This window comes from Eulemur rufifrons, chromosome 7 (assembly GCF_041146395.1).
Source record: "Eulemur rufifrons isolate Redbay chromosome 7, OSU_ERuf_1, whole genome shotgun sequence".
NCBI lineage: Eukaryota > Metazoa > Chordata > Mammalia > Primates > Lemuridae > Eulemur > Eulemur rufifrons.
In genome coordinates this window covers 126945236-126963037 of record NC_090989.1, presented here as the reverse complement: position 1 = coordinate 126963037, position 17802 = coordinate 126945236, and the positions used below count along the sequence as shown (strand labels likewise).

At 33.2% G+C, this 17802-nt stretch overlaps 1 protein-coding gene across 1 annotated transcript in view; it reads left to right on the top strand.

Annotated features, from left to right (window-relative positions):
• TBC1D5 (TBC1 domain family member 5) overlaps positions 1 to 17802 on the top strand; it is a 430335-nt gene that overhangs the window by 76926 nt on the left and 335607 nt on the right. The gene's annotated exons all lie outside the window — the stretch shown is intronic.

Here is a 17802-nt window from a genome sequence, read left to right as displayed (position 1 = left end):
TGTGTGTGTGTGTAAAAAGGTGTGTATATCATGTGTATGATATATATATATGTGGTTCTATTTTTAATTTGCTTTAATTACTTTTAACTTTTTTATTATAAAATAAAACAAAGATGTGGAAAACCAGTAAAAACAAATGGATGTCTTGGTGAATTACTGTGAGGTAAACATGCAGCCAAGTGTGGTGGTATGTGCCTGTAGTCCCAGGTATTTTGGAGGCTGAGGCAGGAGGATCACTTGAGCCCAGGAGTTGAAAGCTGCAGTGAACTATGATCATGCCACTTGCTCTCTAGTTTGGGCAACAGAGCAAGACCCTGTCTCAAAAAAATAAAAATAGTGTAAACATGCTTGTCGTGTTTTCTCCAGTCAAGAAAGAGAACTTTGCCAGCAAGGTGGAGTGGCTAACACCTGTAATCCCAACTACTGGGAGGCTAAGGTGGGAGGATAGCTAGAGGCCAGGAGTTTGAAACCAGCCTGGGAAACATAGCAAGTCCCAGTATCTAAACAACAATAAGAAAAATTAGCCAGACATGGTGCACCCGCAGTGGTCCCGGGTACTCAGGAGGCTAAGACAGGAGGATCCCTTTGAGCTTAGTAGTTATAGGCTGCAGTGATGGTCATGCCACTGCTCTCCAGTCTGAGCAACAGAGCAAGATCCTTTCTGTAAGAAAGAGGAAGGAAGGGAGGGAAGGAAGAAGATAGAGAAAGAGAGAAGAGGAGGGAGGTAGAGAGAAGGGAGGAAGGGAGGAAGGAAAGAAGGGAGGAAAAGAAAAGGAAAAAGAAAGACAAAGAAAGAAAGAAAGGAAAAGAAAAAGAAAGAAAAGAAAGAAAGAAATGGAACTTTTCCAGCCACTGCAGAAGCCATTCCATATGCTCTATGCCAATCATAGCCCCATTTCTCCCTCTAGAAGTAACTATTTTTCTGACTTTTGGCGTATAACTTAGTTTTCAGCTTCTTTATGGTTTTATCACCCAAGTGTGCATCTCTAGACACTGTAGCATGTCCATTTTAAAAAAAACCATATTTGCCCTCAAAGACTTTCTTACTCTCTTCTTTGTCCCTCCAACCTTTCTTTTCTTTATAAGTGATATACTGAAGAACCTGGGTTGTTTGCGCTGAGGTCCCTGCAGTCTGTATTTTGCAGATTTTATACTTATGGTGCAATTAAATGTTTTCTTCCATATTTTCTCCAAGTGGGCAGGTAAAGTCAGAGCTTGATTGGATTTAGGCCTAATCTCTTCAGTAAGACGTATGTCCTCTCGTGAGGAGGGACATAATACCTCTTTTTCATTTTTAAATGTTGGCAGCCATTGATGCTTAAAGCCTGGGTCTATTAACTCATCATTTCATTTGTTATATGTTTTTTGTTATATAATATAAATAATATAGAAATGAAATTTGTTTCATTTTCTGATTATCTAACAAGGATTTTTTTTTTTTTTTGTCATTAAAAAATTCTAGATTTGTATCGTGGTCAGTGAATGTGGACTCCACATTTTCCCAATATATTAACATTATCTTTGTCTCCTTTTACATATACAAATTTGCAAATGTCCCATTGGCATTTGTAAAGAATGACTATTTTCTTTTGCTTGCCATTTAAATATTTTACATAGCTATTAAATAGTAAATCAAATTTATTAACGTATTCTTCCAGTGGTCTGTGTTCTTATTTATGTATCTCTACCTGATCAACCAAGTCCTTTAGGATGGAGTAGAGGTGCAACCATCATTGGAGGCACAAAAGTCACATAGAATGTTTTTTGTTTTATTTTTGGGCAGATATCTAAGTAAAAAATGATGACTCTTTGATCTAAGACATTGAATATAGAAAGTAGGAGATAGATTCTAAAATATTTAGAGAACAGATGTGGAAAATATGACGGGTGGAAGGAGTCTAGTTTCTAGTTTGTGATTAAAGGCTGAGAGTGTGATTAAGCATATGACTTAGAACAGAGGTTGGCAAAATCTCTTCCATGGCCAGATCTGGCCTACAATCCATTTTTGTACAGCCCATAAACCAAGAATGGTTTTAGGTTTTTAAATGGTTTTTAAAAATCAAAAGAAGAGTGCTATTTCTTGACATGTGTACCTCACATGAGATTCAAATTGGTGTCCATAAATAAAGTTTTATTGTAACACAGCCATGCTTATTAGTTTACAGCAGAGTTGAGTAGTTGCAACACAGACTAAATGGCCTTCAAAACCTAAAATATTTACTCTCTGGTTCTTTTTCACAACAAATTTGCCAACTCCTAGCTGAGAACAACCTTTTTTTCTTCCTCTTTCTCATTCAGATTCAATCTGGTGGGTTTTGTTTTGTTTTGTTTTTCTTTTTTTTTTGAGACAGAGTCTTACTCTGTTGCCCAGGCTAGAGTGCCATGGCATCAGCCTAGCTCACAGCAACCTCAAACTCCTGGGCTCAAGCAATCCTTCTGCCTCAGCCTCCCGAGTAGCTGGAACTACAGGCATGCACCACCATGCCCGGCTAATTTTTTCTATATATATTTTTAGTTGTCCAGCTAATTTCTTTCTATTTTCGGTAGAGACGGGGTCTTCCTCTTGCTCAGGCTGGTCTTGAACTCCTGAGCTCGAGCGATCCTCCCGCCTTGGCCTCCCAGAGTGCTAGGATTACAGGCGTCAGCCACCGCACCTTGCCTCAATCTGGTGTTTATAACAATTTCTTACGACACTATTTAAAAAAAATCCCCATATATAACTGCGTGAATTCAACTCTGCTCATGACTATTAATTTTTGACCACATTGAAATCCATTTCCTATGCAAAATTGTTTTGGCCTTTTATGTATGATTATTGAATGCTTTCAAAATAGAAATCCTTTTGATATTGACTATGCTGATAAATCAGTGCCTTTTCCTAAATGTTATTCAGACCATCTTGGTCATTATTACTATTAATTGTAATTTCAGGTGGTAATTTTATTTTGTACAGTCTATTATGTTGTGTTTTCCATAGAGATTCTCCTATTGCCATGGATTCAAATTGCAATTTAAATAAATAAATTGATTCTTTTTTTTTTGTTTGTTTCTTTCTTTTTTTTTTTTAATTTCATCTAATTGTTATGGGGGATACAGAATTGCAGGTTACATACGTTGCCCATGTACCGCCTTTCCCCCCAAGTCAGAGCTCCAGGCGTGTCTGTTCCCCAGGTAGTACGCATTGCACCCATCATGTAGGTATATATCCCTCCCTTCCCCACCCCCACTTCCCGAGTCAGCACCTTCAAGTGTTACCATTCCCCAAAGGGTGCGCAATGCACTCATTGTGTAGGCATACCCCCATCCCCTCCCCCACCCCCCACCTCAGTCTGATATCCGATTGGTGTCGTAATAAATTGATTCTTAAAATCATTCTGAGAGCAAATCCTCTCAGGTTTTGGGACAGAATTGTGGTTTTATTAAGGATTAAATTCTAAAGTTGACTTTCTTTTCTTATAAAGTCATAGTTTATTGATTTTCAAAGGTATGATAAAATAGAATAATAGCAAAACAAGAGTTCTTAAAAAGTCTGACCTGATAATATATAGAGAGAGAAGAATTTGGCTGTTGTAACCATGCAAGTGAGTTACTCTAATACAAAAGAGAGAGATTTTGAATCATGGGAATTTCTAATGTTTTCCTAATATAGTTTTGCTGGGTAATCAGAAAGCCAGGATTGACCCATCCTTAGAAATTCAAGATGCCTCTATTTTGTTTTGCTATGTTTCTGTGTCTTTCTCTGTGTCTGTATCGTGTCTGTCTTAACTTTCTGATATTCATGTCCTGACAAATTATAAAATGTTAATTTTTAACATTTAATTTCTTTCGTCTTCCTATGATTAGTGTTTGTGCTCAGTTACAATGAATGTCAGAATGTGGACCATTAATGGAAGTTGCCATGAAAACAAGCGAAATATATTTCAGTTTTAATGCTTGTTTTCAGCAAAGCACATTGTTAAACTTTATATTTTTATTTGAAAGAGTGATATGTTGGCACACAAACTTCTTATCCCCATCAATTACGTACATTTAAATGTTAATTGATGTGAGCCATTGTGTGGTAAAGTAGCTCTGAGCAGAGGGGGCCTGCAACTCTGTTCTTTTTTTAAAATACACAGGTTTCATATCTATCTTGCCTTAAAATTATTTATGGGAAATTTCTTAATTTTTATTGTAATTAATTTATTGACTCACACTTACCAAATATAATAGAATTGACACCTACTCTGATGACTTAAATATTTATCAATACCTTATATACCTTTCATTCATGTTAAGCATAAGTTGCTTTTATTTTATTTTTCTAATTTTTATTTTGTGTTGAGGGAGGAAGGAAGGTACTTAAGGTTGTATGACATGCATTTTGTAGCAATATCAAAATGTAAATTTGCTTTGGCTTTTCTCACTCTTAGACTTTTCCTGCATGGGGGTTTACCAGTGCCTTAAGTGTTTCTCCCGCTTGTTTACCCTTCCTTCTATTTCTGCTATTTGTATTTACTAAAATAAAAGAAATGGTTAATGAGTATAATTCTCTTCTTTATGTAAATTGTTGTTCTAAGGACAGTTAATAAATAGTAACTTCTTGCTCCTATGGAGTTATGTAGTATATAACAATCATTTATGAAATTTTTTCCTAGGAATTTGTTCATAAAAGTAATTATCAAATTTTGTAGACGAGTTACCCTTTTGATAAATTGGAACTAATTTAAGGTTTTCTTTTAGAAATGTCACTTATAATCACTTACGCTCGAATGTAAGTTGTCAGGGCTGGGAGAGAAAGGTATACAACAAGGCATGCCATGATCAAACCTTATGCTCATAGAAATTATTCTGATATTAGTGTGTACAGTAACATTGAGAGGAAGACAAACTAGAGGCATGGAGGCAGGCTTAGTAGCTATTGCGATGTCATGCTAGGCAATGAGGAGAGCCTGAGTTGGGTCATGACTAGTCATTAAGAGAAGATGATGGTAATGAAAATGGAATGGAATGGAAATGAATTTTAAACCATTAGAAATTGGTTTATAGGTAAACTATTAAATATCAACAATTTCATATGGTTAACTTAATACATCATTATCAACTTGCATTGGTAAAGAAAAGCACAAATGTGAAATATTTGAAAGCAAGAGAATAACTGAAGCACTTTTTTATTTATAAGGAAAGTGTCAGTGACACTAGCATGGAAAGATTTTATAGAGAAAGTAGATGTGTTTTCTAATACCCAAATCTTACATGCCCTTTAGGATCCCGGCCAAATCTCATTTGGGTAAACCCAAGTACAGACAAGTGCCCTATGATAGGAGAGAATAAACAACCTATGTATTATTCATTTGTCAACAACTTTTACTGGTTTTCTAGAATGTGTTCCTGAGCATCACATAACAGAAGAACAATAAGAACAAAAGAATAATTGTATCTGTGTGTTTCTCCTGAACCAGAATATGTTCAAACTAAGCCTTTTAGATAGAAGTTCCTGCCTACAGTACTGTTTTCTTTTGCCTTCTCACTATCCTTTAAGGACATGTACCAGCTCCATGCCAGCAGAACTTCCCTGATTACATTAGCTGTGGGTATCCAGTAGAACTATGACTAAAATTTCCCACATTATTTCTCTGTGAGTTATGTTAGGATTCTTTTCAAAGATTGTTTTCAAAGGATGTTTATGGGTGAGTTCCTTTTATAAATGGATTAGTGAAATGGTAAATAATGGGCTTTGGTTAAGGACTTTTTGTATTGACTAAATAACCTCTTTCGTTGGCCTTGAGCTATTATGTAAATCTTAAGTTATTACATGCAACCTTTTCTCACCAAATGTGCTATTCTGGTTTAGAGTGGGGATCCTATCTTTTATGTCTTTGTATTCCTTACTTTAAGAGATTGATGAAGTGAAAGTTGCTTATAAAAATAGTACATGCCATACAAAGAGAAGATATTAAACCCTGCTATGAGTGTTTAGGGAATATACAGATAGGATTTAAAGTAGGGAAAGAGTACTTGTTCATAGTTGATTCAGTCAGTTCCCTGTTGGTGAACACTTGGACTGTTGTAGCATTTTGCTTCCATAAACAATATTGTAATGAATAAGCTTATATGTGTCCTCAGTCCCTTATCTGAAATCCATAGGGGGATTAGGTATCTTTTAGAATTCACAATTTTTTGGATTTTAGAAATGTTAATGTGGTACATGTTCCAAAATTACTGAACACTTGCAGTGGAGGCAGCAACCAATAAACAAACAAGTTGCTGTTCCTGATGGAAAATCTATGATTATTCACACTGTTGGCTAAATATAGACCATAAATAGCTTTATATCAAGTCAAGTTTTGTTGCCAAATGACTTTGTGTCAAAATTAGAATATTGCTTTTGGTTTTTGGAGATTGTGGACATGTACGTATGTATGTGTGTGTGTATGTGTTGATATATTTGTGGGAATAATTTCCAATGTGGATTTTCTGGATCAAGAGAAAATGCACTGTAGTTTTGTTATATAGTACCAAATCCGCCTCCTGGTGGGGTACCATTTTCCACTTTCATCTGCAATGTGTGGAGGAAGAGCTGGTCTTTCCTAGACTTACTCATAATGTTTGTTTCCAGACTTGGATTTTTGCCAGTGTGATAAGTGAAAAATAGTATCTCATTGTAGTTTTACAAGGGACATTTTAAAGAATGAGAATGGCAGTTCTTACGGCTTTAGCAAAGGACCTTTTGTATTGACTGGTAAACTTCTTTACATCGACTACGAAGAATTCCTTAAACAGCAGCAGGAACACATGACACCGTTCCCTCTTTCTCACTCATCTCTCTTTTATCTCAAATACGGTGACCCAAGGCTATATTTGTGCTTAGTCTGTTAATCCAATTAGAAATGAACACCTATGATATAAACAATTTTGTATTTATCACTGAATTTGTATAATAAAAGTATATTTTCTGTCTCTGAGGCAGGATTTGGGGCTGGAACATTAATAGTAAACAAAACCATTGATAAATGAAAAAATTTGGTGTTAAATGTTATACACTATTTCTCTAACCCAGGAAATCTGGGGTTGTCCTAAAGCTCAATTCTGCCTTTAGGCTTCTATATTAGATATTTCTTCTCACTGGAATAAAGAACCTTCCAGACTCCCATGACAGGCTCCTTTTTTTGTCACTCAACTTACAGTTTAAATGTCACCTCTTTAGATACCTGAATATCCAGTCTAAAATAGCCCCTAGTCTCTCTCCATCCCATCTTTAAAAATTTTTTTATCATAGCTATTAGCACCACCTGGTGTTTATATATTTTTTAAATTGTCTGTCTCCCACCAGTAGCATTTAAGCTCCATTTGATCGGAAACTTGTGTCTTGTTTAGTGCTGTGTCTCAGGTCCTAGAATAGTGCCAGGCATGCATTTTCAGTAATTACTCTTCTACTGAATGTGATCTTTCATGATTTGCTTTTCTGCTTGCTGTTGCCTCCAGAATGCTGTTCCCCTCAACCTTTCCTTGTCTAGCTCAGAAACTCCTATGCATCCTTCAGTATGTTGCTTGATTTAGAAAGTAAGATGATATGTACAATTTGATTTCATTCAGAAACTATAATAATTATTTTGATTTTCCTTTGAAACATTTTCAAAATTCTTGACTAGAATTACAATTTTGAAACTTAGTTATTTTTTTAAAGGAGGGATGTTGGCCCAGCCATGCCACTTCCTTTGCTTTACAAAGCTTGCTTCTTTGATACTTTGGTGATGATTGTTATTACCTTTTGTTTTTTTTGTAAAATCATAAGTTTTCTGTTAATTATTTGGAAGGATCGATGTGCCATGTATTCACATTTTGGTTGTTGAGTAATAGTTTTCACATTAGATACAGCCTAAGGGGAAAAAAAGTTAAATAAAATTGCAAATTTGTACTGTTCAGAAACAAAGGTTCCCAGACCATTGCTCAGGTGCTGCAGATGTTGAAGGTGGTATCAACACATACCATATGTGTTAGAAAATAAAAGGGCTAAGGGTAGGAGTTTAAGGAATCAGAAAAAACTCATCTCTGAATTTCTTCTTATTGGAAGTTTAAACTAGACATTATGCCTTATTTTAATATGCAGTTATTTTTGGTGTTTATATGTTTTATGTTTTGATCACTGTTCAGTATTTAAACTCCTTCAAATGTGCAAAGATTAAATGTTTAATAAAAATTGCTTGTTGTTTTCAACATCTGTGTTCAGAGAACAATGGCCCACTGGAGTGCAGAAAGCTTGTAAAGTTTTCAAATGTATTGAGAATGACAGAAAGTTCAGTGAAGAGTTTGCTTCCCTCATTACAGAACTACTTCTGTGGCTGCGATTACACTAAGAGCATCTTTAATTGCTTTAAAATCTGAATGCATGATAAGAATGGATTAATTTGATTTTTCTGTTACTACAAGTAGCAGATGGTTTATGTCTTAGGAATGCTCATGTTGTAAAATGAGATCCCCAGCTCATCCGTGATTGGTCACTGTTAATGAAGCATGCTGTGCTGATTATTGATTTAGAAAATGAGGATGACATGAGTATTGTGTGTGTTGCTGTAATAAATTAAAGAGGAGTATTTTAATAGCCAGCAGACATACACCTTAAATAACATGAAATATTTGATTTTCAATTCAGGTGGTCTCTGCCCTGTCAAACTAATTTTATTGTTTATTAAAAAGATATACTTTTATAGTTTCAGCTAACAAGCAGATGGTCGTCTTTACTTATTTCTGTTTTGTATTGCTGTATGACCGATCAGATGCATGATAGGAACCCAAATTAGCTTGTTGTCTGCAAAGCAATGGTGTAGCCATGGGAGGAAATCTTTTGCTGTGTGTATGTGTATGTATGTGAGAGAGAGAGAGTGCATGCTTGTTCACTCACACACACATAGCTACTTTACTGTTTCTTACTGTTTAATCCTCATTTGTTTTTGAATTCAAGCTATATACTAAAAGTTATTTTTAATATATTAATTGTTTTTCTGAATAAATTTTTACGTGATAGATGTGGGAGAAAAATAATTGGGATACTGCATTTTTTGTTTTTAGACAGTGTCACGTGAACATTGATGTGAATTTATAGTCAGGTCTTATTGCAGGCACATTATAAAAGTCAGGGTGATGACAGTTGACAGTTTGTAGATATTTTTACTTTATATGTATGTGGTATTTGATGATGTTCACAGATATGTAAGTGCTTTATCTCTATGGCAAAATATCATTTGTGGATCATGGCAAGTGGATTGCCTTAAGTACTAAATGTATTACTTGTATTGAATTAAAAATTTACTTTATGACATTTTGTTTTACCACAGTCTTAATTGTGGCCATGTTATAAGCATTATAGATTCAAGTGTTTCTTACCTTGCCAGTGGATAAGGCTGCAGAAGAAGACACTCTGTGGTGTTATTTTTAACTTTGTGTATGTACATTTGCATTTTTAATTTTATATATTTATTGAATTCTGTACTTTATATATGTGTTTCAATTCAGATGAACATGGCAGTTTTTAGCAATTTAGTCTTATTTCAGAGTGATTTAAAAGACTGAAATTATAAGTGGTAGAATCATGGTCCTAAAGTAAACTTTTACTGTAGATAGGAATCAGCAAGATAACAGGCAAATTAGTTTTGATAAGTGGCCCAGTTTTAACCCCAAATCTTAGCCATTTAAAATATATTGATAGTAGTAAATATTTTCTTAATAAATGCTTTAGTAATAATTCGAAGGCACACAGAAGGGAAGAGACTCAATGATTTAAGAGGTTTGATTTGATAATAATGTACCATTTATCTATGTAAATAAAATATTAGCCTATATAATACTCATGAGGTCATCCTGCTTCACATTAGATTGTTTCACAGGAAAAAGCAATAGAAGCTGGGAAATAAATTTACATGGATTAATTGTATGTTTTATGTAACTATCTGTTTTATAAAAGGATAGTAGAAAACAATTCATTATCAAAACACCATCTTCATGGACAAATGAAGGTACAACCTGTTGCATGTTTGTTGAATGTTTGTAGTGAGATTTTTCATTTGTAACTTGTAATAGAATTAAGTTTATTTTCCTAATCAATTAATTGTTAATGTCTGTATTTTTATTCATTTATTCATTGTAGGGAAAACCTACCAAAATTAACAAGGACTAGTTTTTAGATAGCATTACTTTTCAATGCTTTATGAGTAGTAATAGTAGTAGTATATATCACTGAACAGGAAAACGAATAGAAATACCAGCTCCCCCCTCACCATAGTTACAAGTAAGGTCTGGAAAATAAATTACCACTTAATAATAAAAAAAAATTATTGGAGGTAGCATAATATTAATAACCAAAATTATTAAAATTATTACTGTCTAAAATAATTTTAAGTAGGCTAATTGAAAAGTATTTGGAGAGTCCTATTAGATTTATCTAAGAATTTATACTTCTGTGACCTTCAGAAAGTGATTATTTGAAAAGTGTATATATATATATATATAATAGCTTATCTATTATGAATATATCCTTTATTATATAAGGCCGATAAATTAATGGCTTTGTTATTAGTAGTTATTATGATAAAAATCTTTTTCAATATAAATTATTTTCATATTTAGAGCTTTAATCATAAAGCTACATACTCTTTTTGTTACATGAAGGGACAAATTAATAGCATCACTCTCTTTTCCTTACCATGGTTATATTTAAATGTACTTTTTTCCCATAACAGTAGCTGTGAAGAATCTAGAACATTCTTATGAAAAGCACCTTTTCAAGAGAAATGTTGATTTGCAGATGATAGGTAATATTTTATTAACATTTGTCTTCATTTACCTGCTGGGTAAAAGATGCACAATGTTTTTTTTTTTTTTTTCCCCCTTTCCTCTATTTTTCCTTTTATAACACAAAACTATTTTGGAGTAAAAGCACTGTAGGATAGTTGCTAAATGACTTTGGAAGTGTTTTAGAGAGAAGTAATTGCCATCAGGTACTTGTTTTCTACTGCTGTGTGAAACTCTACTAATCTAGGTTAGAGTATGTCATATACATAGTTTTATAACTAGAAGTTTTAAATCTTAGCCAGTTTTTTTGTTTTTTTACTATTTTTTGTTTTACAAAATTTAAAAGAAGTAAAAAAAAAAAAATTTGACACGACTGTAAACTTGTCAGCCACATTCCTCACATCTTGTTCTGAGCAGAGTGAGGAAGCAGAATTGAGGTTTCATAGATGTCTCATTGCACGTACTGCAATAAACAGCTATAGAATTATATCATGAAATCAGCTATTCTCACGTGCAATGTGATCACGTTGTTACTATGGTAACATTTCCATTTGTGAATTTTTGTGTAGTTAAAATTTGTAGTCATCACATCATATTACCGTTGGCTTTTGATTTTTCGTCTAAATAAATCGCTGTGCTACCTGCATACTATTAAGTGGCACCAGACATAGCACTTAACTACCACCCATACACTGTAGGCTAGGGAATCAAAAATAGGAAAATGAAAAAAATGGGAACATTTTGCTAAATTACATCTTAAGACTGTTCTAATGTTGCTGGTAAAATTTTAAATGTTTCTTAAGAGCATTGCCAGTTATTCTCCAATATGCTTTAAATTTTGTAAGTATATGATTATGAAATTTGTTAGGTATGGTAGCAGTAGGAGGTAAGGAGGACTTTAATTTGTCAGCTAAATGGGTGCTAAATAACCAAAACAGAAGTAATGACCCTTCTGAGACTGAGAAGATTCATTTTGAAAACAGTCCCTTTTCATTTTAACCTTATTAACTGTTTGAAATTTGTTGTTTTCAGTTATTTAAAAGTTGTCCTGCTTATTTCACTTCAGATTATAAAATCAGACTCTTAATATTTTAGCTTAACTTGGACTAAAATAGCCTATAATGTTCTCTTGTATCAATTTCTGTATTCTAGTAAAGATTCCTACTGTTTTTGTTTTGTTTTGCTTCCTAAAGCCCCCTGCTGCTGTTGATTACACCTAGATCTGCTACTGATTGGAACTGTTAAAAGGCAAAGATAGTGTGGCTGGTTGCGGAATCATTTAATTGTAGGACTAATAAAAGATGTTCTCTCTGGGACCCAACTGAAATAGTTGCACTTAAATATTATGTATAAAGTAGCCGAGAAAAATTCTTTTCCACTTTAAAAATATTTGAAGGTATGAAATTTATTTACTTATAATGTAATTGAGGAATATGAGCAGTCTTTTTGGATTTCTAAACTGTAACTAAACCCTGTTGAGAGGAAAGAGACAGGGAGGAGAAATCCTAGAGAAAATGTAGTACTATTATTGGTCCCTAGCATTTGAGTGCTTTTTTAAAATAAAGATAAAACAAATGGATAACTATATATATAAAATTAATTTGGTAGTTGAGATATTTGATAATAAGATGGTAAGGAATTCAAAATTAAATTTTCATTTGTAACTGAGGCCATGTTTGTAAGCCTAATGCACAATATAAAATGAAATTGGGTAAAATATAAGCTCCCCATCAGTAAGTTTACCTACAATTTTGGAATCTTTAGATAGAATTTTCATGATAGGATTTCTGTGTTAGGCATGGATGTTCTATGAGGCATACACAGATCAAGAACAACTATCAATCTGTACCCTCACTATGTTAAGATTTGAGGTTATTCTTCCTGTGCTAGACTTGGTGAGGGATTATTTAAGTTGATATGGTTATGCTTATGTATGTTTAATGATAATTTATGATATTGCTACCTCTCTTTCTGTTCATTACAAATAATTGCTAATTCTTTTAAAGGAATTTCAGTTTGCTGGGTGCAAGCTATATCTGTGGTTTAAGTAATTTTTTTGAAGTTATATATATCTATACCTTAAATTGGAAAAAAGCTTTTGTTTTTACAAAGGTGTTTATTGGCACATTTTGGTCAAGGAAATTACATAAAGGGTGCTGCCAGGAATGGTGCTGCCAGCGGTGTGCATGATAGTTTTAAGAGAGAAAGAGACCAGTTAGAAGGTTTGTGCTAAGGACGAGGCAGCAAATCATGAGTAATGTAAGTGGGATAGTGGCAAAAGAAATAAAGTGAAATTCAGTGTTGGTGTCTCTTACTTTTGTTGGTGACCCATTGAATCAAGTGTCAATAAAGATTGAAAAAAATGCCAAAATATCATTAGTGGATGGTGAATATTTATGCTTTCTTAAGTAATAAACCATTGAACTGTAAGTTCCTTAAAGGCAAATATTACTCATTTGTGTTGTCCCAGGACTTAATGCAATTTGTTGCTGACTATAGGCATTCAACCTTTAAAGTGAAAAAATAAATAAATCAGAAAACTCCTGTATTGGTTTGCTGAGACTGCTGTAACACAGTACCACAAACTGGGTGACTTAAGCAACAGAGATTTATCATCTCACGGTTTTGGAGGCTAGAAGTCTGAGATCAGGGTGTCAGCAGGGTTGATTCCTTCTGAAGTCTGTGAAGGAGACTCTCTTCCAGGCCTCTCTCCTTGGCTTGTAGATGGCTGTCTTCTTGTGTCTTCACATCGTCTTCCCTCTGCACGTGTCCAACTATCTCCATTTTATAAGTAAACAAGTCGTGTTGGATTAGATCCCAGCCTAATGACATGATTTTTAACTTGATTACCTTTGCAAAGGCCCTGTCTCCAATAAGGTCACACTCTGAGGTAGTGGGGTTTGGGACTTCATCATATGAATTTTATGAGAATGTAATTCAACCCCTAAGAGTTCTGTTTGAAGTTGTTGTGATTTATAGACCAAGAGCTAATAACATATACAACGAATCAAAAAATAAATATGATCATCCCACAGTTAATGTCAGTATAGGGACCCACAGCTATTTGTCCCTTTATAATTAATGGAATGAGGTATAATTTTCACCTCTGTTTATTTTACTATCTTTCAACTTATATCAGCAATGTGATAACTAATCATTGTTCTGGTTTCCATCTAGTGGTAGAAATAGGAGGTAGGAGGCTAAATTTGAAAAGTACGGTAGCACTAAATGCCTTATTTCCCTCTTCCTTTCTTTCACCATGTTTGGAATAATCTAAATCATCTTCCACTCTCACCATCCAGACTTCTTAGAAATTTTAAGAAAACAAGCATTCTTGTCTAAATATTACTATTAATAATTACATTACATTTATAATGCTATAACAGATATGTTTTTATGTACAATTTTGTACAGGTAGTCATTTATCTAGAACACTTGTTCCCAAAGTGTGATCCCTAGTCCAGCAGCTCAGCATTACCTGGGAAATTTTAAGAAAAGCAACTTTTTAGGCCCCTTTCAAGACCCATAGAATCAGAAATTCTTGGGATGGAGTTCAGGAATCTGTTTTACTAAGAATTTCAGGTGATTCTAACGTATGCCAATGTTTGATAACCACAAGACTGAATATAGGTATAATACCTAATTTTATTGTTTTGAATAATTATAGAAGTATAGAGTTGTATTTTTTCCTTTCTAACATTCTTTTGGTTATAATATTTGATTCTAAGACTTTGATTAGGAATGCCACCCTAAATTATTATATTGTATTTATAATAAATCATTAATCTCCATTGTTCATTTATTGCATGTCTTTCTAGTAATATTTCATGTATGTAAAAGTAAATACAACTATACATATTTTCTTTTTTCCTCTCTTTTTTCCTATACTTTTTTCCTATTACTATATTAACAGATAGTAAGATAGGACCTTGCTATCTTCACTTACCATGATAACCTATAAGTCTTTCTGTATCAATAAATGATTCTTTTGTTTATCTTTTTTCTTTTTAATAACTATATACTAATTCTAACGTATTATATATAATAATTTAACAAGTTTCAAGTTGATGGAAATTAGGTTAGTTTCAGTGTTTAACTATTTTTTAAAAATTTATGAGGAATATTCTAGTATATATACATATATAATTTCACATATGTGCAAGTATATTGATAGTAAAAATTCCTAAAATGTAATTTTAGGGTCAAAAAGTATATATGTATGAACCTTGATATAAAAATCCTCAACAAAATACTACCAAACCAAATGTAGCTGTGTATTAACAGGATTATAGACCATGACCAAATGGGATTTGTGGAGTGCAAGGATGGTTCATCATATGAAAATCAATCAGTGTAATGCACCACATTAACAGAATGAAGGAAAACACCCACATGATCATCTTGATAGATGCAGTAAAAGCATTTGACAAAATTCAACAATCTTTCATGACAAAAACTCTCAACAAACTAGGAATAGAAGGAAACTACTTCAATGAGATGAAATCCATATAGTGGTTCTTCCTTCTCCATGGTTTTGTATTCTGCAGTTTCAGTTACCCTTTGTTAACCCTGGTATGAAAATATTATGTACAATAAGATCTTTTGAGAGCATGAAAGAGTACATTCACATAATTTTTACTACAGCATATTGCTATAATTCTATTTTATTATTTATTGCTGTTAATCTGTTTCTGTGCCTAATTTATAAGTTAAACTTTATCATAGGTAGGTATATATAGGAAAAAAACATAATACATACAGAGTTCATTATTCTCCATGATTTCAGGGATCTTTTGGGAGTCTTGGAATATATCCCCTGTGTATAAGGGGGCACTACTATATATGAAAAATTCACAATGAACATCATACTTAATGGTGAAGGACTGAAAGCTTTTACTCTAAGACCAGGAACAATGCAAGGCTGTCAAATTTTGTCACTTATATTCAAGATAATACTGGATACCGTAGTAATTAGGCAAGAATACTAAAAGGCATCCATACTAGAAAGGAGAAGTAAAATTATCTCTGTTTGTAGATGACATATGATCTTAAATGTAGATAACCCTAAAGATTCCCCCCAAATCTGTTAGATCTAATAAGTGAATTCAACAAAGTAGCAGAATACAATGTCTGCACACAAAAAGTAGTTACATTTCTATACACTAACAATGAACAGTCTGAAAAGGAAATTAAAAAAAATAATTCCATTTATAATAGCATCTAAAAGATTAAAATAGTTGGGAATTAACCAAGGAGGTAAAAGACTTAATACAATTACAACTAAAAAACATTGCTGAAAGAAATTAAAGAAGACATAAGTAAATGGAAACATATCCCATGTTCATGAATAGGAAGTTTTAATATTGTTAAAATGTCAATACTACCTAAAGCAATCTACTGATTCAATGCAATCCCTGTCAAAATGCCAATGACATTTTTTGCAGAAATAGAAAACCCTGTTCTAAAATTCATATGGAATCTCAAGGGACACTGAATAGCCAATACAATATTGAAAAAGAAGAACAAAGCTAGAAGACTCATACTTTATGATTTCAAAATTTACTACAAAGCCAGAGTAATCAAAACAGTGTTATACTAGCATAAAGACAGATATATAGACCAATAGAATAGAATAGAGAGCCCAGCAATAAACTCTGACATACATGGTCAGATGATTTTTGACAAGGGTGCCAGAACTATTCAATGGAGAAAATGCAGTCTTGTCAACAAATGGTACTGGGAAAACTGGATATCCACATGCAAAATAGTGAAGTTGAACTCTTATCTAATACCATATGCAAAAATACCTAAAAATGGATTCAAGACCTAAATGTGAGACCTAAAACTATAACACTCTTAAAAGAAAACATAGAGCAAAAGCTTCATGGCAGTGATTTATTCTGTGGTGATTTGTTAGGTATGATACCAAAGGCATAGGCAATAACAACAAAAAAGACAAATTGGACTGAACAAAAATTTAAAAATTTTGTGTATCAAAAGACACCAGTAACACAGTAAAAAGATAACCCACAGAATGGAGAAAATATTTCAAATCATGTGTCTGACAAAGGATATATAGAGAATATATAGAGGACTCCTAAAACTCAACAATATAAAATCAAACAGCCTGATTTGAAAATGGGGAAAGGACTTGAATAAACATATCTCCAGAGAAAATATACAAATGGCAATATGCATATGAAAAGCTGCTCAGCATCACTAATCATTAGAGAAATACAAATCAAAGCTACAATTAGATGCCATCTCAAAATGAGACAATAACAAGTGTTGGTGATGATGTGAAAAAATTGGAACGCTTGTGCACTGTTGGTGGAATGTAAAATGTTGCATCCACAGTGGAAAGCAGTATGGTGGTTCCTTACAAAAATTATAAGGAGAATTTCTATATGATGTAGTGATTCCTCTTCTGGGTATATATCCAAAAAAATTGAAAACAGAGTCTTGAAGAGATAATCTGTATACCTATGTTCATAGCAGCATTATTCACAATAGCTACAGCATGGAAGCAACCTATGTCCATTTGTAGATGAATGGATAAGCAAAATGTGGTTATACATGTAATGGAATATTACTCAGACATAAAAAGGTAGAAAATTTTGAGATGGTATAACATGGGTAAACCTGATGACATTCTGCTATTGAAATAAGCCAATCCACAAAAAGACAAATATTATATGATTGCACTTATCATACCATATTAGAGTAGTTAAAATCATAATGACAAAAAGTAAAATGGTTATTGCCAGGGGTTGGGGGAGAGGGAATGGGAAATTATTGTTTAATGGACACGGAGTTTCACTTTTACACAATGATAAGAGTTATGGAGATGGATGGTGCTGATGGTTGCACAATATTGTGAATGTATTAGTATTTAGTAACACTGAACTTTACACTTAAATTTATAAGATGGTAAATTTTTTTTGTTGTATATATTTTACCACAATAAAATTTTTTTTAAATATATGTACTTCTAATTTTGATGACTATTTCCAAATCATGCTCTGTGTAGATTAT